At 45.0% G+C, this 13,484-nt stretch overlaps 1 long non-coding RNA gene across 2 annotated transcripts in view; it reads left to right on the top strand.

Moving 5' to 3' along the window:
• Positions 1 to 13,484, top strand: part of LOC143693467 (uncharacterized) — a 151,272-nt gene that overhangs the window by 107,414 nt on the left and 30,374 nt on the right. For both annotated transcript variants that reach the window (XR_013181162.1, XR_013181163.1), the window contains exon 2: positions 1,805 to 1,914. This is a non-coding gene — a long non-coding RNA (uncharacterized LOC143693467). The remainder of the gene's footprint in view (positions 1 to 1,804; positions 1,915 to 13,484) is intronic.

The raw sequence follows: 13,484 nt of genomic DNA on the forward strand, positions 1-13,484 counted from the left end.
AACATTGGAAGGGGTGAAGGATAAAAAAATCCCAGTTGCAACCCCAGCTTAAACCTGCCTGTGTAAATTGGTCCTGGATTCCTATGCAGGTGTGTCAGTATTTTTTGTGCTTCTAGGCTTGGATCAGCCAAACACCTCTGTTCTAGAAGTCAAGTGCCTGCCTTTTCACCCACTCCTCCACCACTCCGATTTCTTTCATGATCATTTCTCCAGCCCATCTCTTCAGGGTGTTCTCAGAAGGGAGAGGGGAGTGAAGATCTAGTGTACGGTTGTTGGGTCAGGTTTGTGGGAAGGCCTTTTATTCCAGGAGAAATTCAGGAAGCCTGTGTGAAGGAAAACAGTTTGCTGTGATTAGAAAGCAGGCAACAAAACAAAAAGGCAGAGGCTTTCTGGGTAAAGTTTCCCCAGGGACTTGCTGCAAGCCACAGTCCCACTATGAAGATGCTTTTCATTTACAATCACAGAATCATTCAGGTTGCCAAATCCACCACTAAACCGTGTCCCCAAGTGCCACATCTACAGTTTCTCCAGGTACCAGTGTGCTTCTGGTCTTGATAGAGTAAACAGTAATCAGGTTGTATTTTACTTCACCCACAATGTATTTCTAGAGCATATTTCTGCCATTGACAAGTGGCAGAAGTGCAAGGAGCATGAACCCATCTCAACACACATGCAGGAAAGGTTCATCCAGCATCCCAGTCATGGAGCTGCCTGATGGCAGGAAAAAGTCATCAGCACCAGAAACTTTAAATTTTCTTGCCCAGAGTAAAACCAGTAACATTGCTCCAGTGACACAGTGTCCTCTTCTGCTTGGGCAGGCAACTTAAGGCTGGGGCTGGTAACTGCAACCCGTGTGACAAAGCCTCTTGATGGGTGATGCAGCTGGCAGGACTTGGATAGGATCCTTCCCCTCAAAAGCTGCAAAAACAAGACTGGCTTACTTTGGGTCTTTAGCTCTGTTTTAGCATTTGATAAAACACATGGCATTATAGTCAGGAGAGTCTGCCTCTCCCCCCAAGACCCTGCCCAAGGAGTAGACAATAACAAGTAGCATTGATTTATTGCTGCAGAGGAGGTAGAGAAAGAGGAATGTAATAAATGCTGAGGAAATGAGAAATGCACCCATTCCCTCACCCCCTACACACTCACAGGCACTCTGGAGAGGGAGAGGAGGTTATCTGCCATGAACCAGCACATTGCTGAAATTCTAATGAAACAAGAGTCAAAGCAGGTAGGAGGTGGTAGAAATGCTGAGCTTGATGCCCATTTATCATCTTCAAATGCTGAACCCAAGTTGGAGAGGAATGTTGAGAGAAGGGCACCCTTATTATTTGCAAAAATATTTAGTAAGAAAAATAGAGCTAGCTATTTCCTATGTGTAATTAGAATAAATAAGCTTTATTCCAAAACAAATCAAACTCCCTCTTTGAAGGAATACTAATAAGCTTGGCAGAACAGGCACACAAATGTTAGAAAACACTAATTTAAAATTACCTTTGATACCTTAATGCATCTCCCATACATACAAGAATTATGCAGACACGTTTTGGGTTGTCTGATCAGGCAGTATTTTCCCACACAGCTCCTTCCTTCAGTACACAAATTAGACCCACTTTGTGGCTATGGCAGCACCTCTTCTTCATGTTATTCCAAAAGCTAGAAGGGAATAAGGAACAGGACTGTGGGACACAAAAAAGTACAAAATTACATCCTTGGATATAACCCTTTGTTCCAGAGAGTTGGGAAATACTGTTCATCCAGGCTTCTCATAGGTGGGTCCTAATTGTGTCCTTTTACTTTCCAGGTGCCTACCTCCCAAGCCCAGTGGTTTGGTGTGCAGAAATGCTGAGCTCCCAGTCTCTGCTGGAGACAGGCAGAGAGATGCTTCAGTGATTCACACCCTCGTGTCGTACAGTAAGTGCTCTGAGAAATCAAGCCCCAGTGGGTTCAGGCTTGGCAGCTGCAGTGCTGACTTAGATGCCCATTTGCCAAATGACAGTATCATGATATCTCATCACAGAAAAGTTCTGCTAAAATGAACCAGCTAATGGCTGGGGAGCTCTTGTTCTGCAGTGGCAAGCACTATAGAAAATCCCATGAAGAAAATATTTCAGGATTCAAAGAGCATGGTATAAATCAGGAATATAGTGGAAAATAACAGATTGAAATAGGTGCTTGCCAGCTGAGACATGTTTTTCTAGTGCACAGGATGAGGCTGAAGGACTTTGAATACATGAAGAAACCCCAAGTACGTGTGTGCAATTAAAGACAAAATTAAAGGGAGTTAAGTACTGTTGCATGACATCCACATGACTTATCAGCAGGGTAAACACCATGATGCTGAGATTTGCCAAGGCAGCTAAAAGACCACACCTGTGGGGTGAGAGCTGGCTCTTACACTATGTGGGAGATAAAACATGCTGTCAGCAGTGGTTTCTCACGTAAACACTGACAGCAGTGGACTGGTGAAATTTAGGAACCAGCCCAGTCCAGGCTATAGATTAGTGTTTTCTCTTGGGTGCAAAACTTTAAATGGTTACCCTTGTACCTTCTGCCTCACACCCTAGCAGTTGGCTCACTGCAAACTTTCCCCAGTCTCAAAAATTCAGTCCAGTTCTGTGAAGTCTGGTGTTTGGCCCATTCTCCCACTTTAAATCATGGTATACTGCCTGTGTCAGCCCACCTCACCCAGGCCCTCCATCACTGTTCCCACAGTAACCATCAATTTGAGTCGTGCCCATATAGTCCAATTCTGTTTTGGTCAAGGTCTGTTTTCCTTTCTCTCATACAATTATCTTTTCATTTACAGAGCACTGGAGAGTCTCAAAGGGTTAGTCATATCATTTTTTTACAAACCAATCTTTTCCCTCAATCTAAGTCTTGGCCATGAGGAACAACTACACAAAGTTTTTCTCTCTATCTAAAGTAATTCAGCCTCAGGCAAACACCTGGACTGGAAAATTTTACTCCCAGTGGTCAAATTTTGGCAACAATGTAAATGACTGGTAAATGAGAAATCTGAATAAAATGCAAAACTGTCAGAGCCACCTGTAAAAACCTTGAACTCTGGACAGAGCTCACTGCTTTAGTGTCCCCAGCCTCAGATGTCTGTCCTGGCCATGTGTTGTGTATTTCAGCTCAGAGCTGGGTATGCACCAGCCTCCCATTTAGCTCTGTCACCCTTGTTTCCATCAAAAGGAAAGCTGCAGTGTGACCTGGATGACTGTAGGGCCAGGACCTCCTCAGCTCTGTTCCCTGAGCTGGGTAGATACGAACCCCAAGAGAAGCTCCTGAGCCCTTGAGATGAGCCCTCCTGACATGTCCCAGTGAGGACAGTGGTGGAGCCATGGACTTTTATCTTCAGAGGCAGGCAGGAGATGGTCCCTCAATCCCTCAGGACCTGCTACCCTAACAGGTCCCCAGGGGTGGTGGTGACCAACATGGTCAGCAGGGTCTTGCTGTAGGGTGCAAAACCATTCCCCTCCATTTCTGACAATGTGAACACCCAGCCTTCAGCACACCCTGTTACACACTAGTGTAACATTAAACATTAACTGGAAATAAGTGAAGGTCTCCAGCTCTTTCTCCTTACTGTGGACCTACTCTCTGGCCTTGAGCAAAATGCTAAATTTTTCTGGGAACCAATTTCCTCAGCTAATAAAGTCTGTGGTTGGATGCAATGAAGATCAATTTATTAATGTTTGTGTAGCATGGGAACGTCCTTGAGGGGAAGGCTCAGGGGAGAGCAGCATTGTTACTCTTATCTCCTCCAAGTTAGTATCTAACACATCTGCTCAGCCTGACTCAGTCCCCCATCTAGCCTTTTGCCTACTAGAAAGTATAGCAGAGTTTCTACAGTACAATGAAGCATTGGAAATAAACCGAGACAGGGATTTATAGCTGCACTTTCTTGCAATGTGTTATAATAGCCAGCATTATTTAATCACAGAAACATGATCTGGCCACAGCTAACTAGCTTTGCTCAGGTGTGCTTGTAAATTTAATTTGAGTTCCTCTACCTTGTGCAGAAGTTGAATGCAGGCTAATGTGTGTGCTGGAAAAATAACAAATCGTATTATGGTATAGAACAGGAAACCTTTCAGTTTCACAATAAAATAATGCAATTCAATGCATGCAGTATTTATATAGCACCATTCAGAAATATATTTTAAATCTTTTTACAAACCACTCACATGCTATACCACAGCCAACATGTCAAATCCTATTAAAGAGAAGAAAGCCATTGTAAAAACAAGTCTTCAATATACATTTAAACAAAGCATTCATTGGGAGAGGAGCCCACTAACAATTGGAACTATATAGTTATTATTAATACAGGTCCTGATAAGAAACTGAATCCATGGCATAAAATATTTATCCAGTATGTTCTCCACATAAACACCAGTATAGTGGGTTTTATTTTAAAAAGAGTGTCCTGAATGGCAGGATGGATGAGTTTGGATGCCCTTTTCCACTTGCATTATCCCAGCAAATGAAAAATGAAAAAAAGGAGGGAAAAGAAGGTGGAACAGAGGCAAAAGGTGTGACAAACTCAAATCCTCTCCCTCATTCTGCTGCCCATGTGCTCTCCATGGTATCCAGTGCCTGATGCTTGCTGCTTACTCCATTGTGTTCCCTGACCCACCCACTGACACATTGCCATTGATCACCCACATAGCTTTAAGCATTTCCACCCCCCTGCACTGAAAGCTTTTGCAAGGCAGCTGAGGGACCAACCACTGTAATGGGTCATGTGGTAGGAGGAAGCACATTTTGGGCCATGCACATCCCTCTGCATCAGCTCTGGGGCCTGACAGACCCCTCACAGCCACCTGGTTGGGCAGAGGTCCCTGCTCCTGGGGACTGAGGAGTGATTGCTGCTATGGGGCTTTGGCTGAGAGAGGCACAGGCTGCTTGGCTGCTGTGTGATGTAGGTTCTACACTTCTGCCTTGGCAATGCACCTGTGGTAGGAAGCATGGGAGAGAAGCCAGAAAGAAACCACTATATTGGGAATGTACTGTTCAGTAGTACAAACAGCTGTGAAGAAAGGACCAAAAACTGCCCTTGAAGTCTCATCCTGACTTGGTTGTAGGCAGTCTTGCTGCTGCCTTCAGAAATATTTTTACAGTCCAAAATGACTAGAGAGTATCTGTGTTGGATTTATCATAACAACATAAGAGCATGTGCCAAAATAGTATGTCTAGCCCTGGAAACAGAAATGACCTAGCTTTTCATCAACAAAGAAGCTGGAGAATAGTATACAAATATTAAATATTACTGACTTCTTTTCAGATGCACCTTATGAATAAAACTGAATGCTGGTTCACTTGGATTCCTGGAAAACCTTATCTCTAAATTGTAATGTCAAATTAATATAGTAAAGAATTTATAACTTGTGCTTCTCAGAGGTTGTTTCACAGCTTGATTGCTTGCCAGCAGTGCTTTGTCATTCACTACTTCCCACTGGCATTATCTTAAAACTAATACCAACAGCCAGTTGTTCCAGAGAGCTTAACTGAAATGTGCAATACTGGGAGACACAGCCAACACAACAGTTCCCACTTCTTGTGCATTTATAATGACACAAGAAGTGGTGCTTATTGTACAGTCATCTCTGGTGCTCTCTGAGATGACTCACCTTCTCTCACTCTGCTATGCCACGCTGACTTTTACACATATCGTCTATCTACACGGTTAGCCAGACTCATCCTCTCTAACTCTGAGCTTTTTGGCTGGGATCCTTAAATCACAGCCTGTCTTTGCTTTAGGCTCTTCCTACAGTCAGAGCAGGGGAACATGCACCTCACGAAGGTGGTTCTGCTCCTTGGTGGGCTGAATCATTGCCGGAAGGCTGCACCCCCTCCCTGTTGCTCCATTGACTGGGGAAGGAGCCCCAGGCAGGGCTGGCAAGCCTGCTGTGTGCCTGCCCCAACCAGCCCTCCCTGCTGCTGCCAGTGGGCTGAGAGGAGGCCTTGGAAGGTGTGAAAGCCTTACTGACGCTTGTCGGCGGTGACTCGACTGCTGGCTTGGGCAATCCAGTTCAATAAATAAATGCACGCAGCCAAGCCCAAGATGACTTAGGTGGCAGCCCCACTCTGAATTGGAGAGGTGCCCCACCAAGCCCCAGAAGCTGCAGGCAGGCTTTCCCAGCTTGCAGCAGCTGCACTTGCACAGTCAGTGCAAATCACACAGCCCCTGACCTCATGCAGAGTTCTCCCCAGGCTGTTTCCAGACAAAGCCCTCATTTCACCTCTCCTTCCATCACAGCACTTTACCTTTGCTTGTTTCCCAAGTGCTTACCATGTCCCTGCTGCCTGTTTCCTCAGCTGCTGCCTCACACATGTTTCCTCCAGTGATCTCTGGGTACACCCTCTCCCTCAAGCATTTCTCTCCTGCATTGCTGCTGCTCTTTCCCACCAAGCACAATTTCACCCCTGAGTTTCAGACAGCACTCCAGACATTCCCCAGACTCCAATTCTTTGGGGTCATGTCCTGCAGAAAGCATCCACTGCCTCCAGGGACCTCAAGTCCCTTCCTCATGGGGAAGATGATAATTAATCATAGAGCTGCAGCACTGGGTTTTGGCTCCAGCCACAAACCAGTCTATGGTCAGAGAAAGAGAGTGGAGCAGCCCAAGGGTGTTACAGATATTTTCATGGAGTAATGGCTCCCCAGTACCTTGGTACATGGAGTTACCTTCTCTAAGCCTGCTAAGCATCTGATCTGCACTGTTCCGCCATCCTGTGTCTTTTGGGTGTGAGGTAGAAATCATTTTCCTTAACTTTTAATGTTTCTAAAATGAAATAATTTTTAGGCTGGAAGTCTCTGCTTGTTCGTGTAAAGTACAGACAGGGACTAAGGGGTTTCTTGTGTAGGTGTGCAGGCTTCCTGGCAGGAGGCATACAATCCTAAAATGGCAGCAGGATTATGGAGTGACATGGCAAGTGTCCTGGTCCACAGGGTGTAGGATACTGCAGGCATGTGACAGCCCAGTCCCCTGGACCTGGGATGCAACAGGGGATGGGATGCAACATCCTGGGATGCAACAGGTCCTTTTCACAGCAACAACAAACCAAACTGTGTATTTTCCACCCCAATCTTTACTCTTCATGTCTGCCATCAAGCCTAGAACAACCCAGATACTCTATAAAGCAATCTCCTATCCACATTAGAATAAATGTACGGTCCCAGCATTATTTCCCCCTTCTGGTCTGGGCAAAAAATGAAGAGCAGGATTTTTGCCTCTGGCCTGAAGAGACTAGAGTCAGACTTTTCATCCTTGCTGAAGAGTCGACTACTGTAACTATACACCACGAGGGGGTTATTGCATTTACAGAGAATGAACTCAAGGCTCAGCATTTGAGGAGCATTGCTCACAGAACTACAAAGAGCTCTGCATGGCCTATTAATAGATTTGGTCATGGCCCAGTGCAGCTGTACGCCCACTGAGCAGGACAATATGTTCTAATGGTGTTTAGTTGGCTGATTACCACATCAACTTATTTTTTTACCCCCACGTTACTACTTAATTTCCCTCCTACTGTTTCATGCTGCTGATTGATCCAGAGCTGTGGGTAGAGGAAAGAAATGTATTTATATTACAGCATAACTGATCTATATTGCCAAGTTAAAAGTGTGTAAATGGAGGGCAGGTGTATTTCACAGCTGCTTCATCTCTGTTGTTTTGCTCCCATGAGGAGCAAAGCAGTGTATGTGGGTGGGTTGGGGAGTGGGAAGGAGCAGGTCAAAGCACTGTTTGTGTGACATACCAATGACAACCAGTGAACTCTTGCACCTGCGTGCCAGTCTCAGGCTGTCAGAAGCATCAGAGACTGAAAAAAAAATCCAAAATGTAACAATTTCTGCTCTAGTAGGGCATGTATGTGTGCATAACAGCACCTCAGCAGAGAAAAAGTTCCTCTTGTCGAAAATACAGCACAACATGGAAGATCCTTGTTACCCTGATTTGTCAGAAATATATATGCTGTCCTCTCTCACCTCCAAACTAGCTTTCCAGGCTTGGAAGGTCTCTCTGTGCCTGCAAAGGCCAGCCTTGCCCAGCCCATGCAGAGTTGAAAACCCCAGTGTCACCATGGCAGGGCTGTGGAGCTCAGGCTGAGGTGGCTTGGTTGTTGGTGATAAAAACAGAATATAAGTCCAGTCTTGTGAGCAGTGTGGGGCACACAATTCACTGACAAGGTAGGCCAATGGTTTGTGCTTTTTTGGGTCCATTCCTTGCATGGGCAGAGCCAATAAATTAGAATCACAGAACAGCCTGAGTTGGAAGGGACTCAAAAGGATCTTTGAGTCCAACTCTTAAGGGAATAGTCCATATAGGGATCTAATATCCTGAACTGGGAATATCTCCCAGTTCAGAGGAGCACCCAGGGTCACAGAGAGTGATGCTCTGTGAGCTGTGTCTGGCTCATGATTGGTGGTGCAGGCTCTGTAACTTTCCTTGGTGCGTCAGGACCCTTTTGCAAGAACCTCTGACTCAGCTGTGAATCTTACTGTCAAAATCCTTGTACAGGATGTTATCCTTAGGAAAACAGAGATTTAGTTTGGTCCCAAAATGGATATATTTGAATCCACACACCTGAAGTCTTCTGACAGTAGCACTCATGGTGCAAAAAGCTGCAGTGCTGCAAGATCCAGCAGTTACCTTCTTAACCACTTCTTACAAGTGTTGAATAGCATCACAGCTATTTTGAAGGTGACATTTTGAAGAACAGCTCCAAGCTCCTTTTGCCTTTTCAGAGCTGAAGGAGTAGCTAGAGCAAGAGAGCCACGGCAGCCAGAGCAGCAGCAGCAATGGATGGTGCTGCTGAGGTGCTGCAGCAGCAGAAGCACCAAGTCTCACAACGAGCATCTGGCTTTGGCACACCACCATTAACAAAGAAAGAAGGCACAGAGTAGAGCTCCGTGGTAAGTTCCAGGCAGGGGAGCCAGGATGTGGCAACTCCATGAGTTAGCCCTGCTGTGATAACTCCACAGATGCATTCTCCTCCCCTAAAATAAACCTAAGTTTGTCAGTACACATGGGATAAGCTGCCTCAAATTTTCCATGGAGTAATATTTCGGAGACCAGGCAGTCATGCTGGGAGCTATTGCCGTTCTAGAAGGTCACACCCAAGTTTGCCACAAGGTCACTTTTTCCCATTGCCAAGCCTACACAGGGGAGAGTGGCCAACCCAAATCGATGGAGGAATGCAAACAGAGCGTCTCAGCCCGGCGTCCTCGTAGCCACCTCAGCATAACCCTGTGGGTGAAGAGTGGATGAGAAAGGAAAAGAGAAAGGCAGAAGGAGAGAAAGTTCTGTGAAGCAGAAAGGAGAAGGCATTTGGGCTTTTCTCAGTTGTTGCATGGGGCTTTCTTTTTAAGATAATTATTTTTAAAATACAGCTCTGCAGCATGAGATAAATGTCCTGTTGTTCCTGTGGGATATTTAAAAGTGACTCATTGAATATTTCAATAGCAATGTATTATTCTAGAGAAGGAAGACTTGACAGTGAAAGAGAGACTTCACTAAAAATAAGGAGCAGACGGCACTGTACTGAAAATTCTGCTCTACAGCCCAGTAGGCATCTTGAAATTTAGCTGTATATCTGTTTTTAAAAGTTTGGCTTTATTTAGTGGTGTAAGTTGGCAGTGGCCTCTTGATTTCCACTGAAGTAGACTGGTTGATACTGGAGAAGGAATGAATTTCATTATGTGTGTTAAAAAGAAAAAAAAAAAAGAAAAAAGAAAAACCTGGAGGTTTTGATGTGGAAAATGACTTCTCCCTGACATTAAGAAATACTGTAACACTGCTCCTCCCTATAATGCCGGTACCAAGACCACACTTTTTCTTTCAGGTATAGCATGATGTCTGGAAAGATGAAGTTCAGAGACTTCAAGAAGTGATGAATTCGTCATACCCCCTCAGGACTTATTTCAATGCTTAATTAATTGCTGTTAAGGTGTGCACCTTATTGCTAGCTGAAACATTGTTATCTTCAGCCTCCAGCCATGGGATCTTGTTATGTGTTGCCTGGTAGATTAAAGAGTCTCTACAATAAAAATCTCTGCAAAAAATTCAGTTGTTACAGAATAAAAATTGGGTGAGGCATATCAAATTGCAGGTTTATAGGTCACAGGAAGGTTTTTGAATAATTTTGTGCTGATTGCTTGTAACAAATGCTGACACCACATTTAGAAAAGAATGATAGCTCTTCTCAGTAATTAGGGAAGCCTGAAGGGCCTGAATATGAGTATGGTTTCAGATGGACTGTAAGCCTTAAATTTGGAGAATAGTTTCCAGCACTATATTTTTCTTGAATGGTTCATCTGGTTTTCTTATCTTCTTTGCCAGGTGAGTCACTTCCAGTGAAAAGTACAATTGTTACAAAGAGCTCAAGAAGAATAAACAAAAGACATGGGATTGTTCTCCTCTCCCTAAAGTGAGCTAAAATCACAGCCTTTGCCTGGTCAGGGTTCGGACACATTTGGAACATATTCACACCTCACGCTCTGCATTCTTCTTGCAAATAATACATAATTATGGAGACATAGCCCCAAGTGGAAAAGGCTGTTTACACAAGCACATACAGCATACAGAAAATAATACTTTTGACATGCCTGCTTTAGAGATACTTAACAAGTTAATTTCTTTTTATTTCACTTGAGGTCTGTCCTAGCATGCTAGTAGCTGGGCTCTAAATTGCTGCCTTACAGGGATTTCCAAGAGAATTGTGATTTTTATTATTGTTTTCTGAATCTCCTCCAGTTTACAGATGTCTCTTTTGTACTGAGGCACCCCTTTGTCAAACCACCATGTAAGGAAAATCAGTAACGAGGTAGTTGCTGTGCAGCATAACAGTTTTCAATTCCTGATGCAGGGAAAAGGAAAGCCAAGGAACAGGATGTGTGACACTGAGCACTGTGAAGCCTCCAACAGCCAGAAAACATCACACAATAATTGAAGGGTTTGGTTGGAAGGGGTCTTAAAGGTCATCTGGCTCCAATCCCCCTGCCATGGGCAGGGACACCTTCCACTAGACCACATTGCTCAGAGACCCATCCAGCCTGGCCTTGAACACTTCCCGGGACAGGGCATGCACAGCTTCTCTGGTCAGCCTGTTCCAGTGTCTCACCATGCTCACAATAAAGAATTGCTTCCTAATATCTAATGCAAACCGGCCCTCTTTTCCATTTAAAGCCATTCCCCCTTGTCCTATCAGTACAAACCATAGCAAAAAGTCCCTGTCCTGTAGCCCCCTTTAGGGACTGGAAGGTTCCATAAGGTGTCCCCGGGGCCTCCTCTTCTTTCAGGCTGAACAGCCCTGATCATCTTGCCTTGTCTTCACAGGAGAGGTTCTCCAGCCCTCTGATCATATTCATGGCCTCTTCTGGACTCACACCACCAGATCCAGTTAGGCTCCCCAGAGCTGGATGCAGCACTCCAGGTGGCATTTCACAAGAACAGAGCAGAGGGGCAGAATCCCATCCCTCACACTGCTTGGGATGCAGCCCAGGACATGGTTGTCCTTCTGGGCTGCAAGTGTACATTGCCAGGTCATGCCCAGATTTTCAGCAACTAACACCCCAGACTTTCTCCTTGAGGTTGCTCTCAAAGAAGAGGTTCCTCACAGCCTACCTGTCTCCTTCAAACGGGGCACACAATAAGCTCCGCCCCCCACGTGGAGGAAACTGGATTCTCATCCCCCATCACCTCAGAAGCATCTCCACAGCCTTCAATGCAATCCTAAGCACCAGAGTCTGAATTTGGGGCTGATGGCTTTCTGACATGCTCACTGACCTCTGTGCAGAAAGGCAAGGCTCACAGAGCTGCCAAGAGAGACAGCAGGCAGGCCAGGAAATGACAATGCCCTAGCAGGGGAGTCCCTGCCCTGGGAAAAGAGGAGTGCCAGGGCCAACTCATACACGTTGCATCATTAGGTAAAACAAATAAATAGTGTTTAAAGTAAGGAGGGGAGCTGGTTGGACTCAAGCATTGGCATGCTGCCTCAGGTTTTGTGGATACACTGCAGGGTGTTTTTGAACCTGAGCCTCTTCTTACCCTTAAAAGGGGGACATGGGACTTTTCTTGTTTGTAGCCAGACAAGGCTCAAGTAGGAATACTTCAACTAGGTGCATGAAGCCCAGGAAGTGCCTACAAGACATTCCCGGTGGCAAGAAGTCAAGCAAAAGAGGGAGGAGACCTGCATGGATGAGCAAGGAACTGCTGTCAAAACCCAGACATAAGCAGGAGATATGTGAGGTGGAAGCAGGGACCACCCACCTGGGATGAATATCAGGATGTTGTTAGAGTATGCAGAAATGCAGGTAGGAAGCCCAAGGTTCATTTGGAATTTAATCTTGCTAAGCATGTCCAGGATATCTTCAAATACCTCAATAACAAGAGGAATTCTAAGGAAAATATGTGTCCTCTGCTGAAAGGAACAGGAACAGAGGTTGCAGAGAAGGCTGAGATACTGCATGTCTTTTTTGTTTCAGTCCTCACTGCCAAGGCAAACCCTCAGGAACCTCTGACCCAGTGGACCAGAGAGGAAGTCTGGTCCCTTCCATCCTTATCTGTTCCATGATTCTTCTGAACTTCTGGCATTTGCTCAGGCAGGATGAGCTGTCCTGTCCTGAAAGAAAGATCATTCCAGGTGAGGCTAAAAGATGTGCTCCATAGCTGGCACATGGCCAGGTGACATTTCTGGTAGTCATGTCCTCAGCTACCTTAGGAGATGTACTCTTGAAAAGAAAATCTAATTATATGTTAAAAACACCATTTGGGACTTCTAGCCTAGCAAAATTATCTCTTTGGCTGCATACTGATTTTCTACTGGAAGACACAAGAGCCAGGAAAAGAGAAAAGGCAATTCTGTGAGGATCAGTGTGAGAAGAAGCTGATGCATGGACTAACCTGCAATGAGTATCTTTGAGAGGATACTGCAATTTACATAGAATGAACTTGTCAAGCTGCTCTCAATACCATGGACACCATCTGTAACACTTAAGGTCCATATCACACACAACTCTCTGAAGACAGCGCAGTTGTCTTTTCTCAATTTTTTTTCTCACGGAATTCATGTGTTAGTATATATTAGATTTCCAGGACTGTACTCCTCAACACAGAGGAAAGAGGACATGGTAACATACAATTTAAATTGAGTGCTATTGAAAAAGAGATTTGTGAAACCTGCATTGGCTTATGATGGAACATTGACCTCCCTCTAATGGGGTCACTACATACTTAGAGTTGTTCAGGGTCATCCTCATCTGTTGTTAAACCCAGTTCATGAGCTCTGAACCTCCTGAATTTGTGAAGCCAAGGCTGCAAATCCCAGGAGAATGGGCACTGCTAGTTTCCAAGCCAGCAGAGACTGCTCAGGGATTGCAGCTTTTTGTGACACAGGTTAAACATGCATTCATCAGGGGCTTTGAGATCACCCACTGATAATGGTAAGAAATCACCTACATGGTCCTGTGAGGT

The sequence above is a fragment of the Agelaius phoeniceus genome, chromosome 2, assembly GCF_051311805.1.
Source record: "Agelaius phoeniceus isolate bAgePho1 chromosome 2, bAgePho1.hap1, whole genome shotgun sequence".
Classification (NCBI taxonomy): Eukaryota; Metazoa; Chordata; class Aves; order Passeriformes; family Icteridae; genus Agelaius; species Agelaius phoeniceus.